At 42.7% G+C, this 14,633-nt stretch overlaps 1 protein-coding gene across 5 annotated transcripts in view; it reads left to right on the plus strand.

Moving 5' to 3' along the window:
* Positions 1–14,633, plus strand: part of MYRIP (myosin VIIA and Rab interacting protein) — a 689,287-nt gene that overhangs the window by 426,394 nt on the left and 248,260 nt on the right. The window lies entirely within an intron of this gene.

Genomic DNA, 14,633 nt, shown 5'->3' on the forward strand with positions numbered 1-14,633 from the left:
TTTTTTGTTTTTTATTTTTTTATTTTTATGGGAATTAAAGGCAATGATTCCAATCTGCAGATCCTGCCAGCAACTATACTTCTTTTGCAGGCTGACAATACCAAGCCACTTACTCACATTTACCAGCCCAATATGGTTTATATCAGTGGTCATCAACCCTTTCCTCAGGGTCCACTAACAGGCCAGGTTTTACGTATTATCTTGGGGAGATGCAGACTACAATACTGAAACCACTGAGCAGCAAAAGATATCACCTGTGATGTATTTCAGTTATCTTGCAAACCTGGCCTGTTAGTGGGCCCTGAGGACAGGGTTGATGACCACTGGTTTATATGATAGACCTGAAAAGCAGTCCAACAGCCAACTGAAGGAGTGCACACGACAGGCTGACAACACTGCTGCTAAAAGCAAGGCAGGGGCTTAGTGCTGTTTGCCTGAAACAAGAAGAGCTGTTCCTGGCAGGATCATCTTATAAGTAACTTTTCTATAGCTTTACAAAAAATGATTTACTTAAAGAGGAAATAAAGCCAAACGAATAAAAAAAAAAATAGACCCTGCAAGGCAAAGGCATAATGAGCTAGTATGCATAGCATATTAGCTCATTATGAATAACTTACCTGAGATGGAAGCCCCCCTCGTTGTCCTCCTCCGACACCGCCATCTATCCCGGAGTGACTTCCGAGTATCACGGCTCCAGTGTTGTGACTGGCCGGAGCAGTGGTGACATCACTCCCGCACATGCATGCAGGAGCCGCCTCTAGCGGCATGATCGCCGTTAGCAGCGGCATGCTCAGTGCGCCTGTGAACCGGCACATGCGCGGTAGACAGCGGTGCCTTTCTTTTGCAAATATCTCCTAAACTGTGCAGGTTTAGGAGATATATCTTGTACCTACAGGTAATCCTTAACCACTTTCAGACCGGACCAATTTGCTGGTCAAAGACCAGACCACTTTTTGCGATTCGGCACTGCGTCGCTTTAACTGACAATTGCGAGGTCGTGCGACGTGGCTCCCAAACAAAATTGACGTCCTTTTTTTACCACAAATAGAGCTTTCTTTTGGGGGTATTTGATCACCCCTGCGGTTTTTATTTTTTGCGCTATAAACAAAAATAGAACGACAATTTTGAAAAAAACGCATTATTTTTTACTTTTTGTTATAATAAATATCCCCCAAAAATATATAAAAAAACATTTTTTTCCCTCAGTTTAGGCCGATACGTATTCTTCTATATATTTTTGGTAAAAAAAATCGCAATAAGCGATTATTGATTGGTTTGCGCAAAAGTTATAGCGTTTACAAAATAGGGATAGTTTTATAGCATTTTTATTAATAATTTTTTATTATTTTTTTTTTTACTAGTAATGGCGGCGATCAGCGATTTTTATTGTGACTGCGACATTGTGGGGGACCCATCGGACATTTTTGACACATTTTTGGGACCATTGTCATTTATACAGTAATCACTGCTATATAAATGCAGTGATTCCTGTGTAAATGACACTGGCAGTGAAAGGGTTAACCAGTGGGTGGCAGTGTAGGGGTTAAGTGTTCCTAGGGGAGTGTTACTAACTGTGGGGGGGTTGGGCTTTCATTTAGTGTGCACTGATCTCTGCTCCAATCACATGGAGCAGAGATCAGCGTCACTAGTTGCTAGGCAGAATAGACAAATGTTGTTTACACAGCATTTGCTCTATTCGGCCGCTGAGACGCCCACGGCGATCGAGTCCGCGGGTCCCGTGACCGGACTCACGGGGGTCCCGACCAGCGCGGGAGCGCGCCGGCGGCGGCGCGCTCCCGATGGCAGGGCGGCATCGAATATTGGACGTACCTGTACGCCAATATGCCTGCCCGTGCCATTCTGTCGACGTACATCGTCGTGCGCTGGTCGGGAAGTGGTTAATATAGGCTTACCTGTAGATAAAAGTGGTCTGTAAGGGTTTTCAACCACTTTAAGAAAACAGTATATGGTGACTCACCATTGGTGAGAACAATTTAAAATAGTGCATTTATTCCCTTTATAATTTTTTTTTACAAGGGAAAAGGTACCCACTGACATTAGATAACAGTGCCAAGTATCAGTGGTTGGATTGGCCAGAATCATCATCTATGGTCAATAAAAGGAGGCAGTTTCCCATAACGAGTGGCAGATTTGACAATGATCCAGTCTCCCTCGATGCAGTTCTTTCTCAATGAACATGAGTTGAAATGACTGTTGTCTTTTAATTGACAGAGTCAACGTCTGTATAATTAGTTGTCTTTAGTAAATCGAACTCAGTCACCGTCACGTCTAGTAGAACTTGCAAATTATCATATTTCTCAAAGGGCACACTAATATTCCTAATGTAATATCAAAAAAAGATCAATTATGTAATACCCCATCCTTCATGATATAAGCTACATAATTATCAGCATGGAAAATAATTGCACAAACAACAATATGCTTTTGGTAGATACCTTTCATGAAAATGTCAGATGAGAGATTTGCCTAAACTAAGTATTATATCTGTTTCAGACTGCATTTATACATCCTATCTTTGAAAAGTACTTATTATTATGTATTGGAAATCATTCACTCAAGGATTAAATTTCCAGCATCAAAACAGAAGTGATGGATTATCTTCTTACCCAGGGAGTGACCACAGTGAGAGCCCAGACTGAATGGTTTACTCACTGCTTCGTATATCGTGTGTTGTTAGGTCAGAAATCCTTTCCAGATACGAACCACTTTATCATATCGTATTAAACATAATCCTCTCTTGCCTCATTGTCCATGAGTGGCTGAATGTCTAGAGTTATTATTTTTTATTCAAGTCTCTTTTAGGGTTTCTAGTATGCAATAGCGTTGCATATATTTATTTCTTTAAAGTCTACTGGCCAAATATGTTAGGCTGAGTATAGTTAATATAAAATCGAAATGAAAAGAGATAGATTTTGTTTTAACAAAGATATTAAAAATACATTTAATATTGTATTAACATATCATTTCATAAAACCGAACAGAAAAAAAGGCAGCGCTATACGAAAACCCACTGTGATATTTACAGTGTGCTAACTTAAAGTGCATACATATAAACATTTTAGTCCATAATGAGTTGCAGAGAAATGCTATGTCAATTGCACCAAAAATTTTGAAAAAGTCCAGTGATACTCCAATGTACACACGATCGGAATTCCGGCCAGAAAAAGACCGATGAGAGCTTTTCATCAGAAAATGCGACCGTTTGTATGCTCCATCGGAATTTAGCTGTCCGAATTTCCGCCAACCAAAAATTGATAGCATGTTCTCAATTTTCCAGACGGAAAAACTTTCTATCGGAAATTCCGATCGTATGTATGCAATTCTGACACGCCAAAAATCACGCATGCTCAGATTCAACTACGACACAGAAGCTATTGGCTACTGGCTATTGAACTTTCTTTTTCTAGTCCCGTCATACGTGTTGTACGTCACCGTGTTATAAACAATCGGAATTTGGTGTGACCGTGTGTAGGCAAGACAGCTTGAGCCGAATTCCATCGGAATTCCATCAGGAAAACCATCAGAGGTTTTTCCAACGAGAATTCCGATCGTATGTACGCGGCATAAGTCCAGTGAGATTAGACTACTGTCACCAACACCTCCACGCGTGCAGAAAATGGGGGGGTACAGATTCCCCCGTGTATACAATCCCCAACAGAGAGCACTGGAACAATGTGCATAAATACCAATGTATTACATGGACAATCTATCCCGGAATATTTCCTCTCCAAGTCTCCTTGATACCGGACAGCTGGATCTCACAATCAAGGGATCATTCAAAAACAAAAGGAGGAAACACCATAGCGTAATCCCATTGAAAACAATTTATTTAAGTTAAGCAGCAACACTTTAGGACTTGCACTTACAATCATTAGAAAAAAAGCTGGCATATAATCACATTTAGTCAGCGAAAACGTTCGGGGATCGTTGCGGTGTCTCCTACCACACTGAGCTTATCTCTCCAGCAATTGTCACAGCTGTGTTCCCAAACAACTTGCTGACATCACTACTATTTGTTGACGCGTTTCGCCATCCACTACATCATCTGAGGGTGTTATATAGAGTTGATTGTATTTCATCATTAAAATGTATGGCGTTCAGAGGCAAAAATAAATTGCAATAGGACTTTAATTTAAGTCTTTTTTGGATACAGTAGTGTTTTCCTACACATTTATACACCTTCTTTGATTTTCATATACTGTATGAGTTCAGTGTGGCTAACATCTGTCTTTGATTGGAGATTGCTAGAACTGTGTTCTGCACACAGGTTTTTGCATGTAAGTTACCTGGATTTGCTGCCGTTTCCGGCCACACACAACAACTTTAGGAGAAACTCCATCATATTGTGTCACACATGCTCCAAGCCTGAGGCCCACCATCTTGAATAACAAATGTCCACAGAGGATGCTTTTCCAAAAAATTATTGTGAACAACAGATTAACATTCTGTACAGCCATTTATTCATATCGCTCAGACACAGATCAACACAGTGAAGTTCAGCCAATTCTTCTATCTTCGCTCTGCTGAGAGTCCCCCTACCGTGGGGCCCTCTCCTGCCCAGGACACAAACCTATATAATGTAAGTCAGAATGACCTGCTCCCATGCTCCTGTCTGACTAGGGCTCCACCCACTATGGTTTTTTAAAAGGGGTGCCGACTTAACCCACCAACCACCCAAGGGAGGGGTCTTAGTAAAAGGGAAACTAACCTCTGCTTACAAACAATTTTTCACCTTAACTTTATTGTCTCACTCATGTCAGCTGTACATCTGACATGAAATGAAATGATCCACAATGGCTCAAAAGTGATATGGTCCAGAAATATTTAGACAGAATAAAGGTGGATAAAGCACCTGGCCCTGATGGCATCCACCCACGGATCCTAAAAGAATTGAGCTCTGTAATTTCAGAGCCATTGTATCTAATTTTTAGGGACTCATTAATGATGAGAATAGTCCCACTGGATTGGCGCAGGGCGAACGTGGTGCCTATATTTAAAAATTGATCAAAGTCTTTACCAAGTAACTATAGACCTGTTAGCTTAACTTCTATAGCTGGGAAGATACTGGAGCGTTTAATAAAAGACCACATCGACGAGTTCTTGCTGAACAAAAACACTTTAAGCAACAGACAACATGGATTCATGAAAGACAGAAGTTGTCAGACAAATCTGATTTCTTTTTATGAGGAGGTAAGTAAAACCTTGGACAGAGGGGTGGCGGTGGACGTGGTATACTTAGATTTTGCAAAAACGTTCGATATAGTTCCCCACACACGGCTCATGTGTAAGGTAAAGTCTACAGGTTTGGAAATATCAGTTTGTAAATGGATAGAAAATTGGCTAAAAGACAGAATTCAGAGAGTAGTGATTAATGATTCTTACTCTGAATGGTCTAAGGTTATCAGTGGTGTACCCCAAGGTTCAGTGCTGGGACCCTTACTTTTTAACATCTTTATAAATGATATTGGGTCTGGGATCAAAAGTAAAATTTTTGTCTTTGCAGATGACACCAAGATATGCAGTGGAATATCGTCCTTACAGGATGTCTCCAATTTACAAGCCGACCTCAATACACTGTCTAATTGGGCGACTATGTGGCAGATGAGGTTTAATGTTGATAAATGTAAAGTTATGCACTTGGGGGCTAAGAATATGCATGCATCATACATGCTAGGGGGAGTACAACTGGGGGGATCCATAGTGGAGAAGGATCTGGGGGTTTTGGTAGATCATAAGCTCAATAATAGCATTGCAATGCCAAGCTGCTGTTTCCAAAGCGAGCAAAGTCCTTTCCTGTATTAAGAGAGGTATGGACTCCAGAGAGAGAGATATCATTTTGCCCCTGTTCAAATCATTAGTAAGACCTCACCTGGAATATGCAGTTCAGTTTTGGGCACCAGTTCTCAAAAAGGATATCGGGGAACTGGAGAAAGTGCAGAGAAGGGCAACCAAACTGATAAGAGGCATGAAGGAACTCAGCTATGAGGAAAGATTAGAGGAACTGAATTTATTCACTCTTGAGAAGAGGAGAATAAGGGGGGATATGATCAACATGTTCAAATATATTAGGGGTCCATATAGTGAACTTGGTGTTGAGTTGTTCTCTGTACGGTCAACCCAGAGGACAAGGGGGCACTCTTTACGTCTAGAGGAAAAGAGATTTCATCTTCAAGTACGGAAAGGTTTCTTCACAGTTAGAGCTGTGAAAATGTGGAATAGACTCCCACCAGAGGTGGTTCTGGCCAGCTCAGTAGATTGCTTTAACCACTTCAATACAGGGCACTTTCACCCCCTTCCTTCCCAGCCCAGTTTTCAGCTTTCAGCGCTCTAGCGCTTTCAGTGACAATTGCGCGGTCATGCTACACTGTACCCAAATGAAATTGTTATCATTTTGTTCGCACAAATAGAGCTTTATTTTGGTGTTATTTATTCACGACTCCGTTTTTTTTTTTTTGCGATATAAGCGCAAAAAAAGCGGAAATTTGGGAAAAAAACAATATTTTCTTTTTTCTATTTGAAAAGAAATCCAATAAAATCAAATTTTGTCATAAATTTAAGCCAAAATGTATTCTGCTACATGTTTTTGGTAAAAAAAAATTCCGTTAAGTGTATAATAATTGGTTTGTGTGATCACGGACATATGTACGCAAATGATCATGTACATATGTGTGCAGGTGATCACGTACATATGTGTGCAGATAATCATTGGGACATGTGATTTTAGTGGGACATATGTGGGGGACATGTTTTTATTATTAGGGACATGTGTTTTTATTATTTGGGGACATGTATGTTTTGGGGACATGTGTGTTTTGGGGACATATGTGGGGACTGTGTTTTCACTGTGTGGTGTGTTGTGTGTTTACACTACACTGATGATCAGTGAGTAAAAAGCTGTGAAAAGCAGCCCATACTCACTGATCATCAGCCGGCTGCAGCGTTCTGCTCTCCTCTTCTCAGCGGTGACTTCCGTGTGAGGAGAGGAGAGCCGATTGCCTAGCAACCGGCTGTTTGTTTACATCACATGACGGCCGTGATTGGACACGGCCGTCATGTGATCAGGAGGGCCAATCACAGAGCCCTCCTGCCGATCTGAGATGTGCCGTGTCCGGGTGACACGAGCACATCGGGATCGCACCGCTGCGCGGGCGCGCGCGCGCGCGCGATCCCGCTGCTCCTGAATGACGTTCCTGAACGTCCTATCAGGAGCAGGCGGCTCCCACCCGGCCGTATATATACATTGGCCGGGTGGGAAGTGGTTAAGAAAGGCCTGGATACTTTCCTGAATGTACATAATATAACTGGGTACTAACATAGGTAAAGTTGATCCAGGGAAAATCAGATCGCCTCTTGGGGAATCAGGAAGGAATTTTTTTCCCCTGCTGTAGCAAATTGGAGCATGCTCTGCTGGGGTTTTTTTTCGCCTTCCTCTGGATCAATTGTGGGCATAAAATTGGGTATTTGGATTGTACGATTATTTTTTATTTTATTTATTTGTTTTTAAGGTTGAACTGGATGGACTTGTGTCTTTTTTCAACCTGACTAACTATGTAACTATCTCATCTGCAAGCTAACTATGATCCAAGACTAGTAAAACTTTATTCAGACTCCTGCCTAAATCTGTGGGTCAATGGACAGTTTCAGTGACATAAAATGTGGTACGTTGGGGCAACCTTATAATGTAAACTGAGTAAAACACCTGTGGGTGGGGCCACCATGACAGTTTCTCAGTTGCCCAGGTATACTTTTACAGGTAGAAGTCCATGTTGGCAAGATCCTCATTAGGTTGGCTCCCTTGGGGTGGTGTTGATTGAAGGTTGCTCTGGGTTACATCCTTGACTGGCCTGGACCTTCTTCCCATTTCCCATGCTGCCCCGATCTCTCTGAGCCCAGCCTTCCCCCTGATTTATAGGTTGAGGGTAGAGGATAGAACCCACAAAGACTGAAAAACCAGCAGACCCAAGGTTTAACCCTTCCCTTGCCTGGGCAGCTCAGGCTCTCTAACTACAACAATCCTACATGTAGGCACCTGCCTACAAACCCCTATCAGCTAAATACACTGCTCCTCCTGTATCAGTGTCATTATAAAACGAAGCTTGTAAATAATTCAATAGCTCCTTTTTTTCTGGCTGCTCTCCTCCTCCTGCTCCTCCGAGTGTAGCTTTAGATTGGAGGAGGAGAACAGTCACATGACCCTCTATGTAACATCCGAGGAGAGCAGTCATGTGACCAGGTCAGTGAAAACTGAGCTACTGAGGTTGCGCAAAAGTTATACAAAATTTTATTAGTAATGGCGGTGATCTGCAATTTTTAGCGTGACTACGACATTATGGCAGACAAATTGGACACTTTTTGACACCATTTTGTGACCAATGTGATTTATACAGAGATCGGTGCTATGTCTAATGTCACAAAGCAGAACAGGGAAATGCCTTGTTTACAAAGGCATCTCCCCGTTCTGCCTTTGCCATACCACAATCGCGGGCCGCCGGCGAACATTGAGTTCCCGGGACCCGCAGGCACGCTTCCGTGGCGTGTGGCCCAATAGGTGGCAAATTCAAAGGAACGTACAGGTATGTTCATTTGCCTGCCTGTGCCATTCTGCCGACGTACATCTGTGTGCGGCGGTCAGCAAGTGGTTAAAGTTATCTTCTTTCAAGCTCTTGTATTGCTATAACTGTCAGCTTCTTTTCTGGAGTTTCAGTGTTCCCTGGAGTCATAGGAGAATAGAACCCTTTGCTTCTGTCTCCTGGGTATTCAGGCACCATTTAATTCTTGTGGATTTGTCTGACAAAATGGTGCATGAGCTTATATAGCTAAACTGTATATCCCTGTGCTCTTTATAGCATTATAGTACAGTGAATCCAGCGGGAAAACAGCAGTAAAGACCTAAAAAAATATTCTTCCCCACTTTACAAAGAAGTTTTATTCCACTGTTCCCAAAACTAACTTTCCTCCAAAAAAAGTTTTCACTGGACTTATTGATCCTTGACACAAATCTTGTGATTAACATCTGGTGAACTTATAGAACTTATATCAGTGGGCATAATATCACAAATACTTTAAAGGCTAAGACTCCGTGCACACTAGTAGCTTAAAAAACCTTGCCACATGGCAAATGAAAAAAAAAGCAGACCTGGAAAGGGGGCGGGGTGAGTGAGCACCCCCCTCCTAAACTATGCCAGGCCACATGCCCTCAACATTGGGGGGTGCTTTGATGTAGGGGGATTCCCCACAACACACTTTATCTCCATGTTGATGAGGACAGGGGCCTTTTCCCCACAACCCTAGCCTGGTGAATGTGGGCCCATAGATCCTGCCCCCCCCCCCCCCATGTGAATGAGTATGGGCTACATAATAGCCCTACTCATTCAAAAAAAGAATAAAGGTGAGTAAATACACAACAGTTTTTAAACTTTTAAAGTCCTTTATTTAAAAAAAAAAAAAATTGTCCCCCGATGTAGATCCAAAGTCAATCAAAGTCAATCACGTTGAACATTGGCTGCCAACCTGAACAAGAAAAAGAAGGCGCTGGCTTCCACCTAATGAAAGCTCCGCCGTCTCCCGCCGCTATGAACTAAGGGGTGGGGGCTCCTGATGTGTGATCCCACCCCTTGCAATATCATCAACCCAGCATGTATTGGTCAATGACGTCACAAGGGGCTGGGTTTCCCCAGTGATGTCATCATTGGGCAGCCCTGCCCTCTTAGTTTTCATTTAGCGATGGGAGGCAGCAGAGCTGTTATTCGGGGAGAGCCAGCTTCAGGTGCGAACCTCCTTTTTTTTTGTTTTGGTCAATGGCCAGCGTTCATAGTGATTCACATTGGATCTACACCAGAGGACATTTTTTTTTTTTTTAACCACTTACTGGGCACTTAAAACCCCCCTCATGCCCAGACCAATTTTCAGCTTTTATCGCTGTCACTCTTTGAACGACAATCATATAACACTGTAGCCAAATTAAATTTTTATAATTTTTCCCCACAAATAAAGCTTTCTTTTGGTGGTATTTGATCACCTCATAATAACAAAACAAAAAAAATCAGTTTTATATTTTGTCATTACATTTTGCAAACAAGTAATTTTAATCGTTTATTGGTGTATGCTGATGAGGCTGCACTCATGAGCACTGATGGGCTACACTGATGGGCACCGATAGGCTGCATTGATGGGCATGGATAAGGTGGCACTGATGGGTGCTGATATGCAGCACTGGTGGGCACTGATGAGGTGGCACTGGTGGCCACACATAGGTGGCATTGGTGGGCACTGAGAGGTGGCACTGATGAGTGGCACTGATGGGCACTGGTTGGTGACACTGATAGGTGGCACTCGTGGGCATTGATAGGTAGCATTGATTGCTGGCACTGTTATGCACTGGTGGGCACTGATTTGTGGCACTGTGGACACTGGCAGGTGGCACTTGTGGGCACAGATGAGAGGGCTTTGCATCTTCCTCCCATGTCCCTTGCACAGAAGGCGGTGATCGGCTTTTTTTTCTCCTCATGCTGTCAGCATGAGGAGAAAAAAAATGATTACCAATCTTCTGTTTACATCACGTGAACAGCTGTCATTGACCAGGATCGGACCCTTACTCCGATCTGTGATCACAGCACACGCTGGGGAGCGCGCAAAGGGGAGGTCCGCGCTGTAGCCGTCATTCGGCTATAGCGCGGATCTGAAGGGGTTAATAAAGGACTTGTCAAAAACTGTCTTTATTTACACTACTCTTTTTTTTTTTTTTGGGTGAATGAATCATTCAAATGAAGGGGGCTTCCAGATTCAGATAAGCCCCCTGCCCGCAGACCCCCACAACCTGCGCCCAGGATTGTGGGGAAGAGGCCTCTGTCCTCATCAACATGAGGATAATGTGCTTTGCCGGGGGACCATCCTCAGTTTTTATGGCAGGCAAATGTTTTGTTTACATATAGCTGTCAGCGGGGTAACCCCACTGACAACTGATGAGCCATCCTTTGTTATGGGCGTGGTGCCTAGCTATACACTGGTTGGTAAGGACACCAGTGGCTTAGTAGTGGTTAGCAGTATTTAAGAGCTTCTAGTAGCTGTCAGCTTTGTTTTCTGCAAAAAAATAAAATAAAATTCTGCTTCTAGAAGCTGAAGCTTAAAAAAATGTCTCTAGACTAAAATACTGTGCATGGACACATAGGATAGTAATATTTGCTTTTAGGAACAGAAAACAATGGTCAAAAGATGCTGCTAGATGCATTTTTAAAGCTAATGTGCATGGAGCCTAAGTTCACCCTTTACAAAAAAATTATAAATGCACATATTTTTACAAGTTAAAAAATATGCATTTTTATTTTTTATTTTAAACAGGAGCCTGCAAACATATTTTTAGGCTTCTGCTCACTCTCCCTCCAGTTCTCAGCCCATACTCCTGTATTAGCTTGCAAGCTGAAGGGAGTGTAAATGGACTACAAGTGTGGTAATCAGCGTGCTCCCGACCCATTCAAGAGATGAGAGAGAACATTCTTGGCTCAACAGGCTGGAGCAGAGGGCAAGCAAGACATTAGTGGTCCAATAGATCCCAGATATTTCCATAAAGAGCACCTGTCACCTGCCCTCTGCTATTACATAGGATATTTTTAGACCCCTTCTGATAGCGATAGAGTTAAGCGAACAAAAAAATTTAATGCGCTAAAAAATATAATATAATCAATACAATTAAAAAAACAAAAGCCACCCCCTGCCCAGGACACACACATGAATGCAAACACATGCTTAGGGTGCACAGGTCTATCAAAAAAAAAAACAGGGCCAGATTAGCATAGGGGCTACTGGAGCTGCAGCTCCAGGCCCCTTACCTTAACCACTTAAGCCCCAGACCATTTGGCTGCCCAAAAACCAGAGCACTTTTTGTGATTCGGCACTGCGTTGCTTCAACTGACAAGTGCGACATGGCTACCAAATAAAATTGACGTCCTTTTTTCCCCACAAATAGAGCTTTCTTTTGGTGATATTTGATCACCTCTACAGTTTTTATTTTTGTGCTATGAACAAAAAAAAGCGACATTTAAAAAAAAAACACATTATTTTTTACTTTTTGCTATAATAAATATCCCCAAAAAATATATATAAAAAAAACTTTTTTTTTCCCTCAGTTTAGGCCTATGCGTATTCTTCTACATATTTTTGGTAAAAAAAATCGCAATAAGCATTTGTTGATTGGTTTGCGCAAAAGTTATAGCGTCTACAAAATAGGGGGTAGTTTTATGGTATTTTTAATTTTTTTTACTAGTAATGGCGGCGATCAGCGACATTATTTTATTTTTATGTGCGACATTATGGTGGACAGATCGGACACCTTAGGCGTGATTTTGGGACCATTCACATTTATACAGCGATCAGTGCAATTAAAAATGCATTGATTACTGTGTAAATGTGACTGGCAGTGAAGAGGTTAACCACTAGTAGGTGGCGCTGTAGGGATTAAGTGTGTCCTAAGTGTGTCCTAGGGAGTGATTCTAACTGGTGGGGGGGGGCGCTATGTGTGACACGACACTGATCGCCGATTACAGGGAGCTGTGATCAGTGTCACTAGGCAGAATGGGGAAATGCTTATTTACATCAACATTTACCCTCTCCATGAGACAATCGCGGGTATCCCCATGGACATCGAGTCTGTGGGACCCGCGATCACACTCACGGATGTCACGGCGGGCACACGTCCGCAAACTGCTTCTTAAAGGGCAACATACAGGTACGTTAATCTTCCTGTATGTGCCCTTCTGCCAACATATATCGGCGTGAGCTGGTCGGCAAGCGGTTAAGATAGGACCATTTAAAAAAATAAATAAAAAATAATCACAAATAAAAAATAAAAAACCATTGACTTCGAGGGTCGTGGCTCGGCGACCAGGGGTCACATAGAGCCCACATTTAGGGGGTGGGTAGCTGATGGTCTGCCCCACTACTGGTCAAAATTGGGGCTCCTATCACCTATGGTGCTGGAGATATGGTGCTCCTTGTGCAGCCTGTCAGAAGCTACATACAGAGCGGCCAGTTTAAATACACTTTCTAGAGCTGGTAACATTGAGGATATTCAATATAATTTTAAAGAACTGTTTTTGTGTGTAAGAGGCACAGGGGAGGAGTATGGACTGTATAAAAGTGGGAAGTATGTGCAGGTGAGGGAGAGGAATGTGGAGGGTATAACAGTGGGCACTATGTATAGGAGAGGAGTGTGGAGGGTATGCCAGTGGGCAATATGTACAGGAGAGGAATGTGGAGGGTATGATGGGGGCAGTATGTACAGGAGAGGAGTGTGGAGGGTATGGTAGGGGCAGTATGTACAGGAGAGGAGTGTGGAAGGTAGTATGAGGGTAGTATGTGCAGGAGAGGAGTGTGGAGGGTATCACAGTGGGAAGTATGCACAGGAGAGGAGTGTGGATGGTATGACAGTGGGCACTATGTACAGGAGAAGAGTGTGGAGGGTATGACAGGGGGCAGTATGTACAGGAGAGGAGTGTGAAGGGTATGACAGTAAGTAGTATGTACAAGAGAGGGATGTGGAGGGTATGACAGTGAGCAGTATGTACAGGAGAGGAGTGTGGAGGGTATGACAGTGAGCAGTATGTACAGAAGAGGAGTGTGGAGAGTATGACAGCAGGCACTATGTACAGGAGAGAAGTGTGGATGGTATGACAGTGGACACTATGTACAGGTGAGGAGGATGTAGGAATCTGGGAAGGAAAAATGTAAAGTTTTGTGGAAGCATTTTAAGGGCTGTGTAGTGGTTAAGCCGCTATACATGAATTGAAATTAAGCCAATTAACCACTTCAGCCCAGGACCAATTTTCAGCCTAAGGACCAGAGGTCTTTTTACAATTTTGCACTGCTTTAACTGGTAATTGCGCGGTCATGCAATGTTGTACCCAAGCAAAATTTGCGTCCTTTTCTTCCCACAAATAGAGCTTTCTTTTGATGGTATTTGATTGCCTCTGCGATTTTTATTTTTTGCGATATAAATGGAAAAAGACCGAAAATTTGGAGAAAAAACGATATTTTCTAATTTTGTTATAAGAAAAATCGAATAAACTCAATTTTAGTCATACGTTTAGGGCAAAATTTATTCAGCCTCATGTCTTTAGTAAAAAAAATGTCAATAAGCGTATATTTATTGGTTTGCGCAAAAGTTATAGCGTCTACAAACTAGAGTACATTTTCTGGAATTTACACAGCTTTTAATTTACGACTGCCTATCTCATTTCTTGAGGTGCTAAAATCAGGGCTGGTGCTAGACTATTTTGCGCCCTAGGCGAGACCAGCTACTTGCGCCCCCCCCCCCCCCCCCCCAAAAAAAAACAAAAAACTTCTGAACCGCTAAAATATAATTTATATACCTCTATACGGTAAAGAATGGGCGCAAAATAGTCTAGCACCGGCCCTATCTATACCCCCCTGTGATGTTTGTTGCCCCCCCCCCCCATTGAACTGTTGTACACAGCGAGCATAGTTGACAACATTTAAAATTCTTTCTTTTAGAGAAATGGGTGACAGCAGAGGGCTGGGTGACAGCAGGGCAGAGGACTGGGCAACAAAAGGGCACTGAATGACAGCAGAGGGCTGGGTGACAGCAGGGCAGAGGACTG

This window comes from Lithobates pipiens, unplaced genomic scaffold (assembly GCF_037356315.1).
Source record: "Lithobates pipiens isolate NorthernLeopardFrog02 unplaced genomic scaffold, aLitPip1_a1.2 Scaffold_19, whole genome shotgun sequence".
In the NCBI taxonomy this organism is placed as follows: Eukaryota; Metazoa; Chordata; class Amphibia; order Anura; family Ranidae; genus Lithobates; species Lithobates pipiens.